At 42.6% G+C, this 21,630-nt stretch overlaps 1 protein-coding gene and 1 pseudogene across 1 annotated transcript in view; both read right to left on the bottom strand.

The window, feature by feature from the left end:
• The window catches only part of ANKFN1 (ankyrin repeat and fibronectin type III domain containing 1), a 348,704-nt gene that overhangs the window by 257,962 nt on the left and 69,112 nt on the right, over nucleotides 1-21,630 (bottom strand). The gene's annotated exons all lie outside the window — the stretch shown is intronic.
• LOC109379830 (ATP synthase subunit g, mitochondrial pseudogene) lies at nucleotides 617-1,045 on the bottom strand (annotated as a pseudogene).

Here is a 21,630-nt window from a genome sequence, read left to right as displayed (position 1 = left end):
CCATGGGGAGACGCAAGGTCCATCTTGGCTCTCTGCCCTGGGCCACACCCACCTGGCACCTCTGAGCCACCCTCAGAAGCCACCAGCAGTCTACCATCCTTGGGTCATGGTAGCACCTGGGCCTAATTTAGTAGCCAGGTCCACATGGAACAGGCCTTATCCAAAGCCTCAGGGTACCTTCTTTGGTCTGCTTGTTAGGAATCCAGTCTCCTTGCTCTGATGATCACTGGGATCTGTCGACTGATGGTCCTGGATCAACTGGTCTGTAGGCTAAAGTGTCCAACCAGGGGGTCCTCTGCACCACCCACCTATCTCAATTTCTCACCCTGGTGCCTGTGGCTGGTCCCATCTTGTTATGGTCTGTAACCTACAATTGATGCTCACTGAAAAATAGACTAGTAATTTTCGAATGTTCTAAGCTGACTGGAATATCTGGCTGAAGTTGTCTGCTATTTAAAACTTTTATAATATGCAAAAAAATCACATCATTGCAAGAATAACTGTTTCAATAATGTAACACAGGGAGTCAAATCTCCTAGATACCTATTCCTCTCTATAATATACAACAAGCTCGATCCTACAAGTCCAAGATGATACATTTTTTTGATATAGAAAATATTGATTTTGACATATTTTATTCAAATACCAGTCTGATCACACATGGCCCAAGAACATTCAAACAATAAACCCAAAAGAAACAGATGTTAATGAGTGGTCTTCAAACATTATAGCCAATGATGCCACGCTTGCCGATGATCTCGCCAACATAAAACCATATCCACACCTCAGTGACCACCAAATCACTCAGCTGAGCTTCCTTAACTGTGAGCTGTTTGAAGCTACCAGTTTGAGCACTACTGACTATTTTTTTCAAGCTCTGAATAGCTGTAGGGATCTCAGCAGGGGTTGGAGGAACCAGGTCAACCTTGGCATAATGCCAAAATGTGGCCAATCGAGGCTTCGAGTAAGTCACAGCAGCGTTTACCAGCGCCGGAGCCTTCTCTGCCAGGTTACGGACAAACTGGGCCATGGTTCTAGGATGGAAAGTCCATGCACTCGAACGGCCGGCTGAATGTCCAAGATGATACATTTTAAGATGAAGCGGTTGCCACTTTCTTATTGTGAATACTGAATGAATTGTATCTTATGTTAATTTTATTTATTTACTTATTGCTATGGTAGCAATAAGTACATGAATGCTATGGTATTGCTTATTCTCTATTCCACTGAGTCCCAGGAGTTCTGGGAACCAATAGTTTTTTTCTTTTTTCTTTTTTTTTTAATTTTATTGGGAAACAGTGTGTTTTTCCAGGACCCATCAGCTTCAAGTCAAATCATTGTTTCAATCTAGTTGTGGAAGGCGCAGCTCAGTTCCAAGTCCAGTTGCCATTTTCAGTCTAGTTGCAGGGGGTGAGCAGCCCACCATCCCATGCGAGAATTGAACCAGCAACCCTGTTAAGAAAACGTGCTCTAACCAGCTGAGCCATCTGGCCACTCAGCGACAGCTCAGCTCAAGTCATTGTCTTCAATCTAGTTGTGGAGGGCACAGCTCACTGGCCCATGTGGGAATCGAACCAGCAACCTTGTTGTTCAGAGCACGCACTCTAACCAACTGAGCCACCCGGCTGCCCCACCAATAGTCGTTTAAATTACCTGGGAAAATAAGAATGAACCAATGCAGGTCTTATATAAGGTAGACTATGCTGATTATCAGGTAGTAATAATAGCATGTTGTGCATGGCGGATGTCCTCTTCACTTCGGATCAAGTGTTCTTTGAAACCTGAGACTGCGTGCTGCAGGCCCAGGAATCTGAAGGTGGGAGTTCAAGGGCCTCTGCCCAGGGCTCCCACTCTGGAGATGGAGGCAAAATGGTATCAGAGGACCCGAAGTTTGAGTCTGGTTGTTCCACTGACCTCCAGAGTGACTTCTAGCCAGTTATTCAACCTCATGTTTTTCATGCTGATGAAAGCACACATACATACACATGTAACATTTATGTATCTCAGTGCCTCTTTCTATAAAATGCAAATAAAAGCAGCACTTGTACCTCTCCTAAGATTGCTGGGCTTATTAGAGGAATAATGCCTACAAGGCCCTTGGCAGGGAACTGGCTCATTTTAAGTGCTTAACATATGATAGCGATGATTGTCTTTATTGGGTCCAAACTGAAAAATCACTTAACCAAGAATTACATTTTCCATTTGAGTAAAAATATTCTGCACTGGTTCTTTAAATGGTTACAAAACATTGCCATCTCCGACCCCTTTTGTCTCTGACTTTGGGGTCTTGATTTGACCTAAAGTGGGCTCGTCTTTAAAAAAAAAAAAGTCATAGTAGATTGGTTTTTCATGATTATTAATAATTTTGCTCACAGAAGGTTTAAAAATTTGTTTTTGCTGCTAGGGTTTAAGAATTTTATAAACATTTCCAATTGCTTCTCTTATGATATTGGAATTTCACTGTTTTTTTTTCCTGGTCTCGACTCTGTGCCTTTGCCAAGACCTCAGAGAACCCTTCCATTGCCTTGCCATGTTTACTTATAAATGGCTTCTTGTGTTTTGATTTCTTTCTAGCTTTTGAACAGTTAAAAAAATTTTAATTAAATAAACAATTTTTATTACAGAGAATTTGGAAAATGCAAAAGAGCATGAAAATGAAGTGAAAGAGCTCACACGCTCACAGATTTATTTCGAGGCGTACAAAGAACTGAACATGTCCAACACTCTAGCTCCACTTTCCAGGGGTAATTAGTATCGATGGTGTGTGAGGGTCTCATTCTACATGTTTTTTTATGCTTATGAATACATACATAAGCATTTATACAGATTGTTACAATTTTTTTTCAGCAAAACAAGGCCATGCTATATAATATTCTATAATAGGCTTTTATTCTCTTAATATTTTTGTGGACTTACATTCCAATTTGATAGATGTAGATCCCCTCATTTTTCTTAGTGATTAAACAGAAATCCATTTACAGATACGTCCTAATTTATTTAACCAATCCCAATTGATGAACATTTAGGTTGCTTGTGACATTTTGTTAGTACAGTCAGCTTGCAATGAGAAAGCATTTCAAACATTTGTTTTTAGACTCATGCTCTTATACTGCAGGGTTGTTCTTAGAATTATGAGCACTTGATAATAGGGTATATGCAGCTTAAATTAGATGGAGAGCCCAAATCACTCTTCAAGAAGGTTGAATCTATTCACCCTCTACCAACAATAGGATGTATCCTCCATATATATATCATTTGCTTTGCACTCACAATTTCTACTTCTTTGAGGTTTTCCTCTTCATGTGATAATTCTTTGGTCTGAGCTTCAAGATACTTAATTCCGTTTTCAGCAATGTTTTTGAGTTCCAAGAACTCTTTCTTTTTCTCAGATTGTTCCTTTGTAATAACCTCTCATCTCCTTATATTATTTCCTTGTAAAGTTCTTTTTATTTCTTCCTTTAGGGATACCTCACAGAGAGCCACCTGTTCTGATTCTGTCTTTTTTTTTTCTTCCTTCAAACTGCTGAGTCATCTTTAACACTTAGTGCATTTTTTTTCTCTTCATTACTTCTTGTCCACACACATCCAGGTTTCCTGACACAAAGGAGAGGAGGGGTCCTCAGCTCATATACAGATAGGCTGTTGGGGTCTCCTAAGTAATAGTGGGTCTGCAAGTGACAGATAAAGGAAGAACCTCGTCCTGGTGAATGGGCTAGTAGGCTAGGACCCTTGAGCTGAGTGATATGGGGGAGGCTTCCAAGTTCTCAGGCTTCGCCTGGCCAACGCAGTATAAGAGTTCTCTTCAAGTTACATACAACTGATGTATTCTTTAGTTATGGTGTTCTCAAAAACAAAACACAAAGCAACAGCTACAAATCCAAAAATGACTCCCAATACAACAAAGAAATTTCCATGCCAAAGCCAAGTTGACATTTCAGGCCTTCATCTTTAAGATAAGGACATTAAGAAATTCACATAAGCATGGCACTCTCAGAAAGCATGTCAATAATATTATGAATTGTATTCTGTCTTGCATATGGGGATATTTTGACAAAACAATTTTCTTGTACACACAATTGAAATAATATATGTTAAGTATAAATAGCAATAATTAGATGGTCCTTTTTTGGCCAATAATGTATTTATTTATTTAAAATGTGTTCTACGTGTTAGACATATAACACTGACAAGAACACAGTGATTATTTTATCACCAAGGTGTTTGCAGTCTGTCTATTGCATGAGAGACTTATTTTCTTAATAGTATTTTAAGAAAATGACTCCATAATTATGGTGACCTGTGGTAAGTACTATAATAGCGCTATGCCTGGGGCATTATAGGAGCAAAGGAGGTTTTCCCTAAATCAGATTAAGTTCGATTTTTCCAAAGGGTGATAAAATGAGCTTGTAAAAAAAAAAAAGTTAAATGTTCAAGTAAGTTTGTGAAACACTGGATGAAAAATAGTTAAACTGGTCTTTTTATTGTAATATCTTTCAGAGCTTTTAATATTCTAATATTTATTATAAATTCCAGGGAGGGTTAACATCCCACATTTAAATGACCCGAGAACCCTTCTTGCCAAATGTTTTGAGGGACACTCTTGTAGAACAATGGCCTAGGCGATTCAGGGGAGCTCCCCGAGAGGAGTAACGTCAGGACTTAGATTCCAAGATGAACAGGTGTGAGCTAGTTGAGGTAGGAAAGGGCATTCTCTGCAGAAGAACAGCATGTGCAAAGGCACCGAGACAGGGCATGAGCCGGGGTAACACTAGTTGCCCACAATGGGCAGACCAAAGAATTCCACAGGAAAAAGTGACCAGAGGTGAGGAGAGAGAGAAGCAAGTCCGTCAGATCATCCATCCAGGTCAAGGGGCTGAATTTTACCCTGAAAGCCAAGAAGGGTATTTAAAGGTTTCTAAAACAGGGAAGAGGTATGAATGGATTTGTTTTGTCAAAACCATCACCCTGGTAGCAGTAGGTTGTGGTCTGCAGTAAGGTCAGCCTGGAGAAAGGATGAGTGGTTAGGAGGAGTTATTGAACTAACCCAGATGTCGGTGTTGAGGGACTGAACTATGAGAAGGATGGATGGATGGATGGATGGATGGATGGATGGATGGATGGATGGACGGATGGACGGATGGACAGACAGACAGGTAGAAGAGGGGTTAAGGAGAGTCTGCAGGACCAGATGGCCCGCTGGATGTGGGGTGAGCAGGAGGTAGGATTAGGTGATTTCTGGGGGCTGAGTGGGTGATACAGTCACTTCGAGAGATGAGGAATATTGGAGGAAGAGCAGGTTTGGATGGAACGTAATGACTCTCTAGGAGGCAGAATTAAGGTGCGAAGAGGTGAAGGCTTAAGCCAAAGCCCTAGCCACAATTTAGACATGTTGAATTTGAAGAGCTGTTGGAAGGTATAACTGTTAAGATGTTAACAAGTAACTCTATTAGATATAATAGCAGTGCTAGGGACCTATTCCTCAGGAGACTCCAATGTTACTTAGAAGTTCTATATCCCAAATCCCTCAACTGACAAAGACAAGTATGAGTTAATTTTAAACAAACATAACATAGTGAAAAAAACATATTATTTAAAACCCAGACTGACTAACTTCCTCTGCCTTCTACAGGGGGATGGACTTGCTTATATCAGTGGGAAAACATATCTGTATCTCAGAGTTTCCGAGTCTCGACACTATTGATATTTGGGGTCAGACAATTCCTGCTTGTGCAGACTGTCCTGTGCATTCTGGAATGTTGTGCAGCGTCCCTGGCCTCTACACACCAGATGACAGTAGGACCCCCTAACCCCTCAGTGCTGACAACCAACATGTCCTCAGACATCACATTGCCCCAGGTGTAGAACTCGCTCTGCCCTCTCCGGACTCCCCCAGTTGAGAATCACTGCTCTAGGCTTTCCCGTTGACGTAATTTGGAAGAACTGGACTAATTCCTTTGTGCCACTAAGGGGTGAAACCAGGGGGAGATGGCCTTTTGTTTTGCGGAATATATTAATGAGTAGTTGCAAGTGTCAAGTTGGCCTAGACTTTGAATAGACGGTGTGGGAGAAATTCTGCCATAGAAGAAAGTGAGAGGAAGTGAACTCCCAAAGTAAACTGAAGGGAGCCTGCTGAGCGGTGGGAAGGCTGATCTCTTAGTGAAAGGAGAGCAAGTGAGGAATGCCCGGTGGCGGCAGCAGGCGGGAGGGCCTTTGATTACAGGAATGCTTTCCAGTCAAGCCTACACTGTTTACTGGTCTGCAGTATAAGATGCCTCCATTGTCCCCAAGCCCTAAAGGAGGGCCTCAAGCCGGTGGTGGCTGTGAGGAAGCTGTCTCCCAGGATTTTGCCTGTTTGTTTTTGTTGTTTTTTTTCAGCATGGGGCTTCAGCTTTGTCACTGCACTCACCACTGTCATCTTCTACTCTTTCTTCATATGTTTTCCCTTTTCTTCCTTTTCTTTCACATCCTACAATGAAAACTTTCATTTTTGGAGGTTAGTTCCTTTGACTGCAATTATCAGGAAGCTTCCTTTCCCTGTGGGACGCTGAGTTTCTGAAGCTGTAGGAGAGCCCTTTAGGCTGGCCGGTCAGAGTCAGCACAGAGTGACGTCGTTAACAGCAGGGGGTCTTCTCACCTGGTGTCTCTCTGTACCGATGGGTAAACTGAGGTCCAGATGGCCGCAGTGTTTTGTTTAAGAAACAGAGTTAGATCTTCTGGCTCTTAGTCCTATGCTTTTCCAGCAGAGCACACGCTTTAGGAGATCACCTCTCTCTGATTAGCTCAAACTAGTATCTATTGTAGAAGAGTCTCTGGTTTCTGTGCTAGGCACTTCAAGGAAATAACCCTGCTACAATTAAAAAAAAAAATCCCAAACCCAGAATCAAAGCTACCTAGCTAAGGTTTCACTCCAAGGATGTCTTAAAACTCCACTTATATTCAAATCTCTCCTCCATGACCTCATTAAAGTATTATTTGGCTCAGAATATTTTCTATTGTTAAATATTATCTTTTCAAAGTTCTATGTTCTGCTAGTTGACAATACAGACTCATAAGACCCTTTCATGTCTCATAGGCTACTGTCCAAACCTTATACAGAAATCATGAATTTCTAAGGATTAATTATTCAAATGTCACAGAGATGGTCTTTGGCAAGGAAAAGGGTATCTTTCAAATCTGTTGTAGATATATGAAAGCTGATCAATGGCCAGTGTTTACATATCCAGCCATCAATTTTAATGGAACATTTCCTTTGAAGTTACATAAAAAATTCTGAGGTCCGTATACATAACAATCTGAAAATCATACTGAATTCTGTCTCACAAAAGGTGACCTCAACTGACGTTGCTCCGAAATTCTTCCAAGCGGAGAGCAATGGCTTAAATTCTTTATGAATCAGAGCATGAGCTCAGGCAACTTCGTATTCATCTTTTTACCTTCTGCAGTGTCTCGCAGAATAGTCAGCGTGTCATGGCTCTTCAATAGATGGCAGTTACGTGATAAACCTCCAGGCTTCCCAGCAACAATATTCTGTCGGCCCAGCAGCCTCCCACGTTGCCTCCATCACCCATACTTGTGCCTAGCACCGGCTATGGAATTTGTGGGGCTCGGTGCAAAAATGAAAAGGTGGGCCCTCTTGTTCTCAAATGATAGGGGATTTCAAGACGGTGACCACAGAGCAATAAGCCAAGCGGTGTCCTGTGCGGTGGCATCAGGTGCCTGCCCATGGAGCTGGCCCCGTCTGTGCCTAGCTTCCTAGACTTCCGGTTCCTTCACGCATGCTCCTCATGCCTCCTGGGCCACGTGGAAACCCATACTGGAGCTGTCCTGAGTCCCTTCTCTCCTGTCTGTCAGGTCCCTCCTTCTTGGGTCCATGCCCTTCCAGCCTCCTTGTCTTTGTTTCATTGTGATTTCTGGACCCCTGTTCTAAGGGGAGAGAGCTCACCTCTCTGCTTCACCTTCTCAGTCCCTCTCCTCACCTGAATGGAAACTAGGCCTTCCCAGCTGGACAGTCCTCGCCAGCCAGCGGGGGCCACTATTGTTCCTACTTCCAAAAAAGAACTGCCTAAAGGGGCGGGGTCTACCTGCCCTTGGGCCCTTTCAGACCGTTTGCTCTGTAGCTTTGGCCCACATACTTGCTTGCATCCCGTTTTCCCTGTCCTGCCCTTTATTGTCTGCTGTTCTCCATGGCTCGCTTCTGCCTCCCTTCTGGCTGCAGCTTGTGGCCCCAGCATTCCCCTTCCCTCCCGTCTTTTTGCCTCAATGGCTGATTTGGCTCCCTGACTTTGCAGTTCAATGACGGCCGCAGGCCACTGATCTTTATTTCCATTTGCTCCGGTCAGTCACCGGCATACTTCAAACTGCATTATTACCTGGAACTCCTCCACTTACAAGATGCATATTCTAATCGCTGCGCAGCTTGGGAAATATAAAAAGCAAAACCAAACAAATAATAACAAATTAACCAAGCAACCAAACAAAAAGAACACAGTTCTATCACTCAAAGACATCGCTGAATTTTAACCATCCCCCAGTGTTTTTTCTATGCATAAAAAAACTGAAACTGTAGAAGCTGTGATGAGTCCTGTCCACAAAAACAGAGGGTATTGATTTTATCCAGGGTACCGGAGTGGGGGTACCAGATTAGGGCTGTCTGCCAGGGAGCGCTATTTAAGCTGAAAGCTGAAAGCGGGGATGGAGCAGCTCACGGAAGGGGAGAGGGAAGGTCGCTGTAGGCAGAAGCCATGGCTTGTACAAAGGTCCTGAGGTAAGGAAGCGCATGTGTTGTTTGAGGACATAAAAGAAAGCCTTTGAGTAAGAAAAGGGTGAGATGAATTACCTGGGTTCAACTCCTAAATTATTTACTTCAGCCTCAATTTCCTCTTCTGTAAACTGGGGGTCATATTAGCTTCCTCTAGAATTTTTGGAAAGATTAAATGTGTTCCCATATGGGAAGCACTTAACATAGCACCTGGCACATAGTAAAGCTTTCGTGCAACAGGAGAAAGGTGTAGATAGTCCACATGGAGAAGGAGAAATGTCTCTTCTGTGTCCCCGTATTGTCCTGGAGGAGGAGGAGGCATCTACACCCCTATCTATGAGTGACAGATATTGCAGTAAGCAGGTCTGGCTTCTCTCTTCACGCCCTTACTTTCTCCCCATCCAGGAAGAGGCTGGCTTCCTAGACTGTGGGAAGGCAGAAACCACTGGGCCATGTTTCCACGGTAGGGAAGTTTCCTGGTTCAGGCCACTGCTCTTGGGCACACAGAGTTCTGGGTTCTTACGTTAATGTTGCGAGTCCGGTGTCTGCTCTCCTGTGTCTGGTTGTGACTGGGCAGGTGAGTCACGCGAGTCTGACACCAGGCTCCGGTCTCTTCAGCTCAGAGGAGGGTAGTGGAAAGCTCTGGCTTGGCTTCTCCAGCGAAGTTCCCAGTTGCCCTGAATTTTGGGTTCATTGGATACCCCCCAGCTATCCATCGAGTTGACACCTTGATACCCATTTAGTGAAGAAGAGGGGTAAAGGGTTAGAATCCTGATCCCCCACAAGGTTGAGCACTATCTAGAAACCTTAAGATTAAATAGAAACATCTGGAGAGCCAACACTTAGGTGCGAGACCTTAGATCTTGGTACAGCTAGGGTGCCTGGCTTTGGCATGAATGGGCAAGGCCAGCTTTTGTTTCTGACTTGCTTCGGTGGCATTGGCTTGCAGTAAATGTGCTGCAAAGTTCAATATTGGATAATTTGGACTTTAAGTAGGAAAAAAAAAGATCCAGCTAGATTCCATCCAGAGTAGAGCGAACAAGAGTGAGTGGTTTTGGCCGTCAGGTTTAATGCTAGGCACTGGGAACACTAGCTTAGCCGATTCCAACTTGGGATCCTTTTATCTTGTTCAGAATTACACAGAACCCGGGGTGGGGGAGGGGGCCTGTGGAAGGACTAGCTTCCTGACTCCCACAGCTTGCCCAGAGGTTCCTGGGGCTCCCTGCCAATGGTTTCCAATTGGCTCTTTTTCATAAAGCTTATTTCTTCAGTAAGATATGACTTCTTGAATCCATATCTAGTGATGCTATGGATTTAAGGAACCCTGACCCAGATAATGGTGAAAGGGGGGTGGGTTCATTATCTCCAGGCATTTAGTGAGGAAGTGTATTTAAAGGGCTGTTTCCTTGAACTACCTGTTTCTGGGACAGACGTGCCTAGCCAGTTAAGGAAGAATGGAGTTGGTTACAGACACAGCCTTAGATCTTGCATTTAGAATGTGAGCTCTTGGAAATGAAAGAAAAATGAAGGAAGACGCTATGACTGAGTGGAAGGAAAGGAGTTATTTCTTTAGGAGAAATGCTGAGGTTTTCGAGGCTAGGTTGCACAGACATGAACATAAAACATTTTAAACGCTCTTAAAGCTGGGGTTTGAAAAGCGGCATGGCTGAGGCTTTAAAAATCCAACAAGAAAATGAAAGAAACAAAACGAAGGGGACTAATGCCCCAGAGCATACCCAAATGTGAGGGGCTAGTAGGAAATTGCTGAATGGAGGGATGGGAGAGCCATACTGGATGACATCTGGATAGGACCATAAGGGACTTCTAGGAAGGTTGGGGTGGAATCCTTCAGGGAGTATGTCACTAGTGCCAAGAAAACACAGTTAATACAGCAATGAAACAGGCTCAGGGGAATGCCTGAGGAATGGTCTGTGTTTGTCGTCCTTGAACAAACGGTTCGGGGAAGAATGCCCTAGCCAGTCTTAAGTGAATTGCACCCCAACGCCCATGGGAACATCTGGCAATGTCTGGAGACATTTTTTTACTATCATGATTTGGGGAGGGAGAGCTACTGGCTGCTAAACGTCCTACAATGCACAGGACAGCCCCCACAACACGGAAGTATCCAGTCCAAAATGTCCATAGTGCTGAGGTGGAGAAACTGCCTTCAAGAGAGCCAGGCTGGGCTACAACATTTGAATCCAGATGGAGTCAGATGTTGGGCTGAGGGCTGGAATTATCCAACTTGGAGAACAAGACAGGGACAAGATTTGTTTCAGCTATGGATATTTTGGCAGCTCCTGAAATCGCTGACTTCACATCTCTTATTAAGGAGGATCTCCAAGGACCAAACCTGGAATAATATCGTGAAGAAAACAAATTAATGGAGCTGAAAGCACAGAGTAAGAGAAAGCAGGGAAGGTGCTGGGATCCAGCTGAGGGTATTAGCACCCACATACGTATAAAAGGTGAGGAGCCAAGTCAGGAAGCATATTATACTTTTGAAAACAGCTGAATTTGCTTGAAAAGAATGGGGAATGTGAGAGGCGAAGGCAACACTCGAGTCAATTGTCACTGCAATAGGGATGAAGGTGGCAGAGATGACTGTTCTTGGTACCAATGAAATACTCTTAGCAAAATTCTCAAGATCGGGAGAGTTAAAAATCAAGGAAAGGCAAGTTGGGGGGAAGAACACGTGGTAAAGGATGCACTACTTCCTACATGAGCATGCAAGCTGCAGCTGGGTCATCAAGAGCTTTGGTCTATTTAGGTAAATATGCAAGTAAAGAGCTACATCATTCAGAGATAAATGGACAGCAGGAGTTCTCAAACCCACATGCATTAGAATCAGCTGGATTTCTGGGTCTCACCCCCAGAGTTTCTGACATAATACATCTGGGTGAAGCTTGGGAGTCTACATTTCTAACAGGCTCCTGGGAGTTGTGCTGGTGCCTCCATATTTAGAGAACCACTGGTCTGCAGAATTCCACTGTAGGAAGCAAAAACAGGAGACGCTGCCTCCTGTGATCTTATGACAGATGGCGAGATACAACACGTAGAGTGAGACAGTGAGACTCTGGGGAAGGCACGAGTGTGAACCTTGCCTAGACACATGCCTCTCCCTCTTGAACACCCTGCTCCCAGTGGGAGAGGAAGCTGATCACTGTAAAGAGCCCACCCAGCATTCGGCATTGGGAAGTGGGGCAAAGTGGCAGGCTCAAACCTGGAATGGAAAAGAAAAGGATTAAAATACGTAGCCTAACACTGAGCCACAAGAAGGCCTGACGATGAGGACCACCATTGAAATTTCTTAATTTTGCAAGTACAGGATTGTCTCAAATGCCAGCCCCTGAGAGGGAGCAGGGTGAACGGGCAGAGTCACTTCCCTCTCCTCGCCCTGAAGGGTACTGGAAGCCCAAGGTTACAATGAATTCCTTTGCATCTCTCAGCACAAAATTTCTACATTCAACTCTTTATGCTCCCAGGTCATGGGTTCTAGATAGGCATTCTTACAAAGCAGAAACCAAGAACATTTTTTTTTCTCCATTTTTTTCTGTCAACTCTTCTCCCCAGATAACAGTTAGCGTTCTGCTATGATCCATGGCGGATAACCACAATGTGTGTCTAGTACTTTGCATCCCATCTGCCTCTTTATTGCTCTCTGTGCATATTTTCTATCAGGAGGAAGAGGGATTGAGTAATCAGAGTCAGGCACCAAACTCCATACTATGCTTCTCAAATCCAGCAAGAGACAGTTCAACTAAACAATGACACGACTACCTAAGGGACGATCATGCAACCATTAAAAAATAAACTTTATGAAGGGTTGTAATTACATGGAGGAAATGCTTATGGTATAATTGTAAGTTAAAATAAAACAATAAAATTGAATATGTAGTATTGTAATTACATGAAAACATAAAAGCAAATAAAATACTCTTCACAGATAAAACTGTAGATGGGAATGCATTAAAACATCCATCGCACTGAGGCTATTTTCAAGTAGTGGGAGTTTTCTTCAAAGTTTTTCGTTAACTTGAGTGTCATATAAAACAGGAATAATAAACTTTATCAATTTCAAGAATCTTAATGCAAGTGTTAGCTTTCGAAAGTCATGGGGACACTTATTTCTGAAAGACAGGAAAAAGAAGATAGGTGAACAAATTTGGAAATGGTAATGGTGTGGGTGGAGATGTGCTTTGAGGCGGTTGAGAAACTTATGACTGGAGAGAGAAATTACGAAGAGGAGAGGAGGGTTACTCCTCCAATAGGGGAGGAGTTATTAACCAAGAGACTGAAATTTCTTGATATTTCAAGAATAGCACAGATTTGATGTACAGTCATAAAAAAGATGTCAAGCCAAGCTGAGCTGATATTGCTAACCAATTGCAGAAGTGTGAAAGAAAGTTTTAACACTCTATAGGTAAAATGAAAATCTACAAAGTTGGGAATTGCTTTAATGAATACCACATGGGAAAACAGAATGAATCGGCTATGAAAAAAAATCAGACATCTCCCTTTGAAAGGATGGCTGCAGTATCACTTTCACTGAAAATGAAGACTATAAACACGTTGTCAAAAATACACATTGTCAAATGAATTTGAACAAAAATATTTTAGCTTTCTGTCAGTTGGCTAGAATAAGTTTAGGTTTTAATTTAAGCATCAAGAACAGTGAACTAATGGTTTATGAGCAGCTCTGCAGAAAGCAGAAGTGATAAAACTTGCAAACAGATGATATGTAAATAAATATTTGCATTCACTGGTATAAATATTTAGAAGTGCTGACATCTCCCAATTATCTTGTTTTAATTAGTTCACACAGAAACTAATTTTTGACAATGGTACTTGGCCAATTAACATTTCAGTAGTTCAGCTAAGGTCTTTGATCTGAAGAGTGCTTTTGGGGACAAGTTTCCGGGTAGTCACCCCTTTGTACCTTGGAGAAATAAACTCTTTATTCAGCCATAAAAATACAGTGGTTTGTGAGAGCCTCCTTCTGCAGCCAAGGATGTCTTGGTCCAGGAGGATGGAGCCAGGAAGGGTGTAATATTAAATTGTCCAAACAAGTGGTGCTGGGATGGTGGGTAGGGATGAGAGAAAGGGGCAAAGCTCACAGGGAGTGTTGGATATTGGCTTTGACGTGTGTACGTCATGGCAGTGGTTTCCAATAAGTTATATATGATCATAAACAGTGTCTGGTTTTCCAAGAGGGACAACGTGGGTATCATTTCAGAGAACCAATCAGGCAGTCGAAAAGCTCCCCCATTTCTTGCCCTTCTCCTTCCCGATTTCTATCTCACTACCAGATTCCTTTGCTAGTTATAGACTTTTATTTAAAAAAATGGATATCTCTGGCTAGATTGTGCCTGCCTTGTATTCTAAACCAATATCCAACTTTTATTGTGCCCCCCAGGACTCACTCATGCTCTTTGCCAAAAATTTCTCACTCTCCACCTTTTAAGCTCGTGGAGGGCTGTCTTCCTGGCTCCTTTGTGGATGAAGGAGGTCATGTGATTAGTTCTAGTTCAGCAGTTTTATCCCTGTGAAAACAATTCCCTCTGTTAAATTCTCTGTGTTAAAAATCCTCGAGTAGTCCATATCGCCACCCCCCCCCACTCCTGGCTGATATGAATAAAACATTAAGTCACAGAGATGAATAGAGAATTAAATATTCTGGCTAGCTAAAGTTTTGTTTTCCACAAGTTACTTTTGATTAACCAGAGCACTCATTAATTCCTACCTCTTGTGGCAAATCTTTGTAAACAGTGCGAATATGTTTTCCTAGCTTAGTAACCTAATCAACAAACAGTTTTTGAAAGTGTATCCTATGTCTGGCACTGTCTCGGTCAGGGACCTTTCATGGGAGTTTCCAGTTTGGTAGCGAAGGCAGACACTGATCCAATAATCACGCACACAGATGTGGGTTTGAGGTGATGGTGAGAGATGAAGAGGAGGTCATGGAAGCCTATGACAGCTTATGATAGGGTGGTCTCCTTAGAGCTGAGAAAGCAGAGATCTGAAGGATGCGCAGGTGTTGACTAGAAAAAGAGGAAAGGCCAAGTTTTCTAGGTAGAGGAACAGCACGTGTAAAGGCCTGATGGTGGGAGGAAGAATGTGGGTTCGAGGAGCAGAGAAAGTGCTGGCACATGGGAAGTGGTAGGTTTCACAGAAGGCTGTCTACTCTATCCTAAGAGCAAGGGGAAGCTGTCGAAGACATTTAGGCAACAGTAGTGGTGGGAAGTCTGTGATGTGTGTGATATGACCCGGTGTGCATTTAGGAAGGGTTACTTTGAGGAGGAGAGAAATTGGGTTGTGGGGGCCCCAGGATGGATGGAGAGGTAAGCCCGTTAGAGGGGGACTGTAGTGGTCCATCCCCCACACTGGGGCTACCATGGAGAGATGCAAGAAGTGTAGCACATATAAGAGAGGTTAATCTGTTTGGTAATGCTTCAGAATCTTCTCATGATTCTGGAATTCCACTATCTATCCTCATTAGATGAAACTGTAGCTAAAGAAGATTGAGATGGTTTCAGATTAGCAATTTTCCTTCCTTTTCATCCAAGAGGAATGTGGAAATCAAGCATTAGTTACTTGCAATGGTACTTTCTATATGTGTGTACCTATCCATTCCCAGGTAATCTGTACCTGGATACTATGCTACAGTAACATGTTTATGTAATGTTAAAGCAGGATGGGACATTGGCCTTGAAGTCTGTCTAACTGAATGGTGTTCAGTGTTTTCTAGAGTTCCTTAAGGGGCCACTCAGCTGGGCAAGGAGGAATCGAACTGGGGGATGCTGGACCTGCTCTATCTTTAACCAGAAGAGCTCTTACCTTTATGTACATTAGATATTGGGGTTTTGTGTAATATTTCATTTTAAATGACTTCACCAGTAAAAATGTCTGACAACCACTTCTATTCGAACTGTCTCATTTTACAGATGAAGAAATTGAGGCCCAGAAAAGTAAAGTGACTTGCCCCTGAGAAAATGGCCCATTTGTGGTTAGAGTCATAATTAGATCCAGGGTCTCCTGACTCCATGCCAGTGCTTCTGGCTCTTTTTAATAACAGAAGTAAAGTGATGTATTTACTTATCTTATAGATTTAAAAAAATTCCAGTGCTGAAAATCTGGAAAAGTAGCTATAATCTCCTCTATTCTCTGGATGCTTTAGCACTGAGTAGAACCACATATCTGTTTGTTTCTTCATTTAAATTAAAACTTTTTGCAGTTCATGTGTTACAGGGATGCTCAATCAGTATTTGATGATATGCCAGCCATAATTCATTCCTTTTAAAAATTCACTTAAAGGGGTGGCTGGGTGGCTCTGAGCAACACGGTTGCCGGTTCGATTCCCACATGGTCCATTGAGCTGTGCCTTCCGCAACTAAATTGAAGACAACGACTTAAGCTGAGCTGCTACTCAGCTGCCGGTGGGCAGCCAGATGGCTCAGTTGGTTAGAGCACATGCTCTTAACAACGTTGCCAGTTCAATTCCCGCATGGGATGGTGGGTTGTGACCCCTGCAACTAGACTGAAAATGGAGACTGTACTTGGAGCTCAGCTACGCCCTCCACAAGTAAGACTGAAGGACAAAAACTTGACTTGGAGCTGATGGGTCCTGGAAAAAACACATTGTTCCCCCCAAAAAACACATTATTCCCCAATAAAGTTTTTTTTTAATTCATTTAAGAAACATACATTAAATGCCAAGAATATGTCAGCCATTGCTAAGTTCTGGGGATATGAAGTACCGTGTGAACACCTAGAAGAATATTGAGGAACATATGTGCATAGAGCTGTAGGATCACAGAGGTGAACTTGGCTTAACTGGTTCCGCAATTGGAACTGGCGCTAGGGTTGCCAGTTTTACCAAATAAAAATACAGGATACCTAGTTAAATCTGAATTTCAGATAAACAATGAGTAATTTTTTAAAAAATAATATGTGAGTCCCAAATAGTCCCTCGGACATACTTACACTAAAAGTATATTTTCTGTTTATCTACAATTCAAATTTAGCCGGGTGTCCTGTATTTTATTTGGCCATCCTGGCTGGTATAGCTAGGCTGACTAATAGATGAAGTTCCATGAGGTCAATGTGGGCACGTTACCAAGACATCAAGAGATGCTGGAATTCATTAAGGAGAGTTGAGTAAAAATGCCAGGCAAAGTGAGGATACTGGTGGTAGGAGTGGGGAGAGAGGTGCATCAAAGTTGGGGGGATCAAAACTGACTTTGCGATTTCACATTGTCCTAGAAGTTCAAGCCAAAGTAATGAGAACTAGAATAGAAATGAGGAGCATGAACTTTGCCTATTGGAAAAGAGAAAATGATCACGATTTTCAGGAACTATCTTCTTAAAAAAAAAAAATCCATGAGAATCAGCCAAAAAAGATTGGAATCGGTGAGCGTTCAATAAGATCATTAAGTATGAAATAAACATGAAAGTCAGTAGCCTTCTTCTGTAACTGCAATAACCAGCTAGAAAACATGATGGGAAAAGACTGCATTTGGCATCCCATCAAAAAAGTGAAGCAACTACAAATAAACTACAAAACCATGAAATGTGCTGGACTTACATAAAAAACAACTTTAACACTATCAGAGACATAAAAGAAGATGAAAAGATGGGGATTCATGCCATATTCCTACATGAGAAGACCAAATAGTATAAAGGTGTAAGTTTTCTCAAATTTTATTTTTAGGATTAATGAAACTATAACCAAGATCTCTGTAGGATATATATATATATATATATATATATATATATATATATATATATAATATATAAACTTCAAAAACAATGCTAACAGTTAAACATTTACCAGGAAAAAGAAACTAATAAGAACAGCTAAAGAAATTTAAGAGCAAGTATTAACAAAGGGGGTAGCTAAACCTCCCTGACATTAAAACATCCCCAAAGCTACATTCCTTCTATCACGGTTGCCTTTGGGAAGGAATAGCAGAGAAGACATCAGAAAGGAGCTGAGCTCCCAGAAACAGACCCTAGTGTCTAAAATACCTACTCGCACCACGTGAAAAAAACCCCCACAGATCATAGGGGAAGAGCAACAGGATCACTCAAGAGAAGGTGCTAGAGAGTTGGTGTCTACTTGGAAAAAGAATTTTGTTTTCCTCTCATAGGAAATGAAATACTAATAGAAAATACTCATTTCCAGATGCATTAAAGAGATAATTGCATGTGAAAATTAAACCAAACAGAAGAAACTAAGGGCTAATATTTAACTGATCTTTAGGCTTAAATTATTTTCCCCGTGGTTTAAAGGACTTTGAGCCATGTAAACACATCCAATCAGAAGACTTTGGAGGTTTTTAATGTAGATTGTTCTTTGTAGTGTTTGCTGATTGCAGAGGAAGGAATGCCTGCAGGCAAGTTAGAAGACCCACCATTGGACTAATGGGGACCAGAGATTTCAGGAGTCTAACTGAAACTCGGCAGTAGGGAAAGAGAGCAGGAGGGTATGGAAATTAACAGTAGCCTTCCTAGGAATTTGCTGTGTACTGTGTGTCTAGACACAAAGGAATATGCTGGGGATATCTCTGTCAGATGGTTTGTAAAAGGGTAGTTTTTTGAGTAAAACCGATTTTTATTATCCCTGCATACAAGACCTCCCCACAATTCAGGTCTTTTAAACTCCATGCCTAGTATAATCAAATTCAGTGTTTCCCACTTTCTATGTTTTCTTTTCTCAGTCTCTGGAAATACGATATAACTAAGTTTCGCTGTAATCGATAAAATATTGTACAGTGTGTGTGGAATCAGATATGTCTGTGTTTTCATAAATGCACATTAGAGAGGGACAGGAATGGGACAGAACAAGGCAGACTTGTTCATGCTTTTTAATATAGATATGCTGTACGAAACAGCATGATCTGTCATAAAATGAAACCTAAGAGTCAAAAAACGAGATTGTAGTCTCTGCATGTTTAAATGGTTTTCCTGGGAGACAAATCTTCTTTCATTTGAACAAACACACATAAGTGTTTTTTATGGAGTACTAGGAAATACCCAGCAGTAAAGTTGTGCCAGTGAAGGAAGAATGCTGGCCGACCGCTTGCATCACTTCTACCGACACAATTCTAATCAAGCCACACGTTGACCTGCTCCCAGGACAATTTCAAAGCGTCAGGTGAGAAAGAGGAATTTGTGTGATACAATGTGCGTGGCCCTGCTGATTGGCCACAGCTTCTTCCCAAAGTAGTTAATATTCTGTCAGGCACCAGGGCAGCAACAATGGCTCAAAGTGGAAAAGGGCCCCAGGGCTCCCCACCTCCGAACTGAAAGGCACTTGATCTAGTCCAACTGGATGTGACTTTGATTAAGCTTTAAGGTCGCACACTTGACTGCCTAGAACAATTCCTTGACTGAGCATCTGGAGGAAATAATCATTCTTTACATTAACATGTCCCCCAAATGGAGTTGTCATCACAAATTTTGGGTCCCCGACTCAATACCACCTTTTTCTTGTTAAGTATCCACTTCTATTTTAGTAAGAGGTAGTGTTAGAATATCGGGGTAGGAACAATTAAAAATGTGATGCATTTATATACTATTTATAGGCAACCTCTGAACATGTTTTCCCTTTTCTTTATTTAAGTAAGACATGCATGGAAACATCCATCAGTAGAGATATATACCCTGCTATTGAATGGAAGCTGAAAAGCTATATGCAGTCATAGAGCAAAGAGAATAAGATGCTGAGTGCGTCATTCTGAGTCTGGCTGCTGTCACAGACTGGACAGTCTATTGAATGGAGGGAAGGAAACAGGCTCAAGATCATCCTTTCTGCTTTAACGTCGATGCATCCGCTTCCTTCTGGGTCCTGGGTTTTCATACAAGGTCAGTTGTCTATGCAAAGATTGGGGGTTTGACAGGAGGCAAAGGGTTGTAGATAATGACACCACTGAGGAAATCAGAGATGGACGCCAAGAAAGGGGAGGCAGGAGGAATTGAATCTTCCCCTGGTATCATGAATATGCAAAATAGCATCCTCCAAAACACACTCACGCCACAAACACGTATCAAGGGCTCACGTGCAGGAGCTACGTAGAACCTTAAATGTACCGAGATGAACAACCGACATCCTCTAAGGAGCACAGAATCTAGAGATGGAGAAAAACGTGATTTCCACATTGCAAGTCGGTGTTTAACACTCAAAGGGATGAGTATTCTATTTGTGTTGTGTGCAAAGTGCATGGGGGCGCTGAAGAAGGCACCCAGCTTCCTGGGAGAGCCAAGGAAGACACCAAGCTAGACGGCAGTTTGAAGGCCAAAGGGACATTTGCACTCTCAGGGGAAGCTGCTCAAAACGTGTTGATTTTTCTTTCTTGTACAAAAATAGAGGCTAAGAGATGCACCTCGTGTACCTGCTTCTAACCTCTGCCCCCTCTCTCATTATGGAATGTCTTCAGCTGTCTGCATGATGCTCATGATTAGAGGACAGAGGTGGACAATGGGAAAGAGCGGAAGGATGGTGAGTGTACCCTGCCGAGCTTTAGCATTCCATTTGGGAATGAGAGCAGACGTTACAAATTCAGTCTCAAGTTCTGTTCATCCCAGCTGTGGAAGGCTGAATAACGGCTCCCCAAAGATATCCAGGCTTGGGTCCCTGGAACTGGGGACTAAGTTACCTTCCAAGGTAAAAGGGGCTTGGCAGATGTGATTAGGTTAAGGGCTGTGAAATGGCCAGGTCATGCTGGGTTACGCAGGTGGGCACAATGTAATCACAAGGATCCTCCTAAGAGGGAGGCAGGAGGATATGGTAGGAGGTGTGATAACGGAAGCAACAGACTGGAGTGATGCAAGGAAGCGGCCACAAGCCAAGGAATGCAGGTGCTTCTAGAAGCTGACGAGGGCAGGCCACAAGGAATGCAGCCCTGCTGACTGCTGGATTTTAGACTTCTGACCTCTAGTACTGGAATTCATTTGTTTTAAGTCACCAAGTTTGGGTATTTGTGACAGCGTCAATGGGAAACTAATACGCCAGGCTCCTCATTAATACGGGCAGAAAAAGTGGTCTGAAAGCCAGTGAGTTCTTAGAAAGCATCAAAAGGCACAATCCCTTACATCAGTTTTGTGTGACCTTTGATGACACCTTCAGGAAGCAGAACACCGCATATTAGTTCCTCAGGGTGCATGTGTGACTTAAGGGGACACACAGTTATGCTGTGTCAGAACGAGATTGTATGAGACCTTAGTTCTGTGCTTCCCTCCTGGCGTATGTCTAGGAAACCAGGCGATAAGTTCAATTCTCTATAAAGCGGCCTTCGAGATCTCTGCTCCAATTCCTACCACTGCTCCCGCGTTACAGTGGACAAAGCGAAATGCCCTGGAGCCAGAACACTGCTGGAAGCGCTGGCTGACTCCTAGTAGCTCCCCAGTTTGGACAAACCACTTAACCTCTCCTGAACTATAAAATGGGATAAGAACACAGATCATTCCTGACTCACCAGGTTGTTGAGGATCAAACGTATAATACATGTGAAAGGGCTTTATAAATTCTATAATGCTATTCAGATGTGAAGAATTATGACTTTTATATGCTCCGAAAGGCTGGCACAGCCTCTCTCCCAGGTGACTAAAAAGCATATGTGATTTTATTTGTTCCAATAATTTTATTCTTATTAGTACTTGTTCAGTATACTACGTGGGTATGCACAATGCACAAAGCATTTATTCTTCTTCTGGCTACAGTAACTACACACTCCTCTCCCTCCAAAGGTACCCTTGTAAAAACAAATAAGACTCATAAAGCAAAACAAAAGCACAAAAGGGGGATGGTGGGTGGCATCCGTCATGAGAACTGTGTGTCATCGAAACCACTCACCTGTCACTTTGCAAATGAG

Source organism: Hipposideros armiger, unplaced genomic scaffold, assembly GCF_001890085.2.
Source record: "Hipposideros armiger isolate ML-2016 unplaced genomic scaffold, ASM189008v1 scaffold_29, whole genome shotgun sequence".
NCBI lineage: Eukaryota > Metazoa > Chordata > Mammalia > Chiroptera > Hipposideridae > Hipposideros > Hipposideros armiger.
This window is presented reverse-complemented; position numbering and strand designations above follow the sequence as displayed.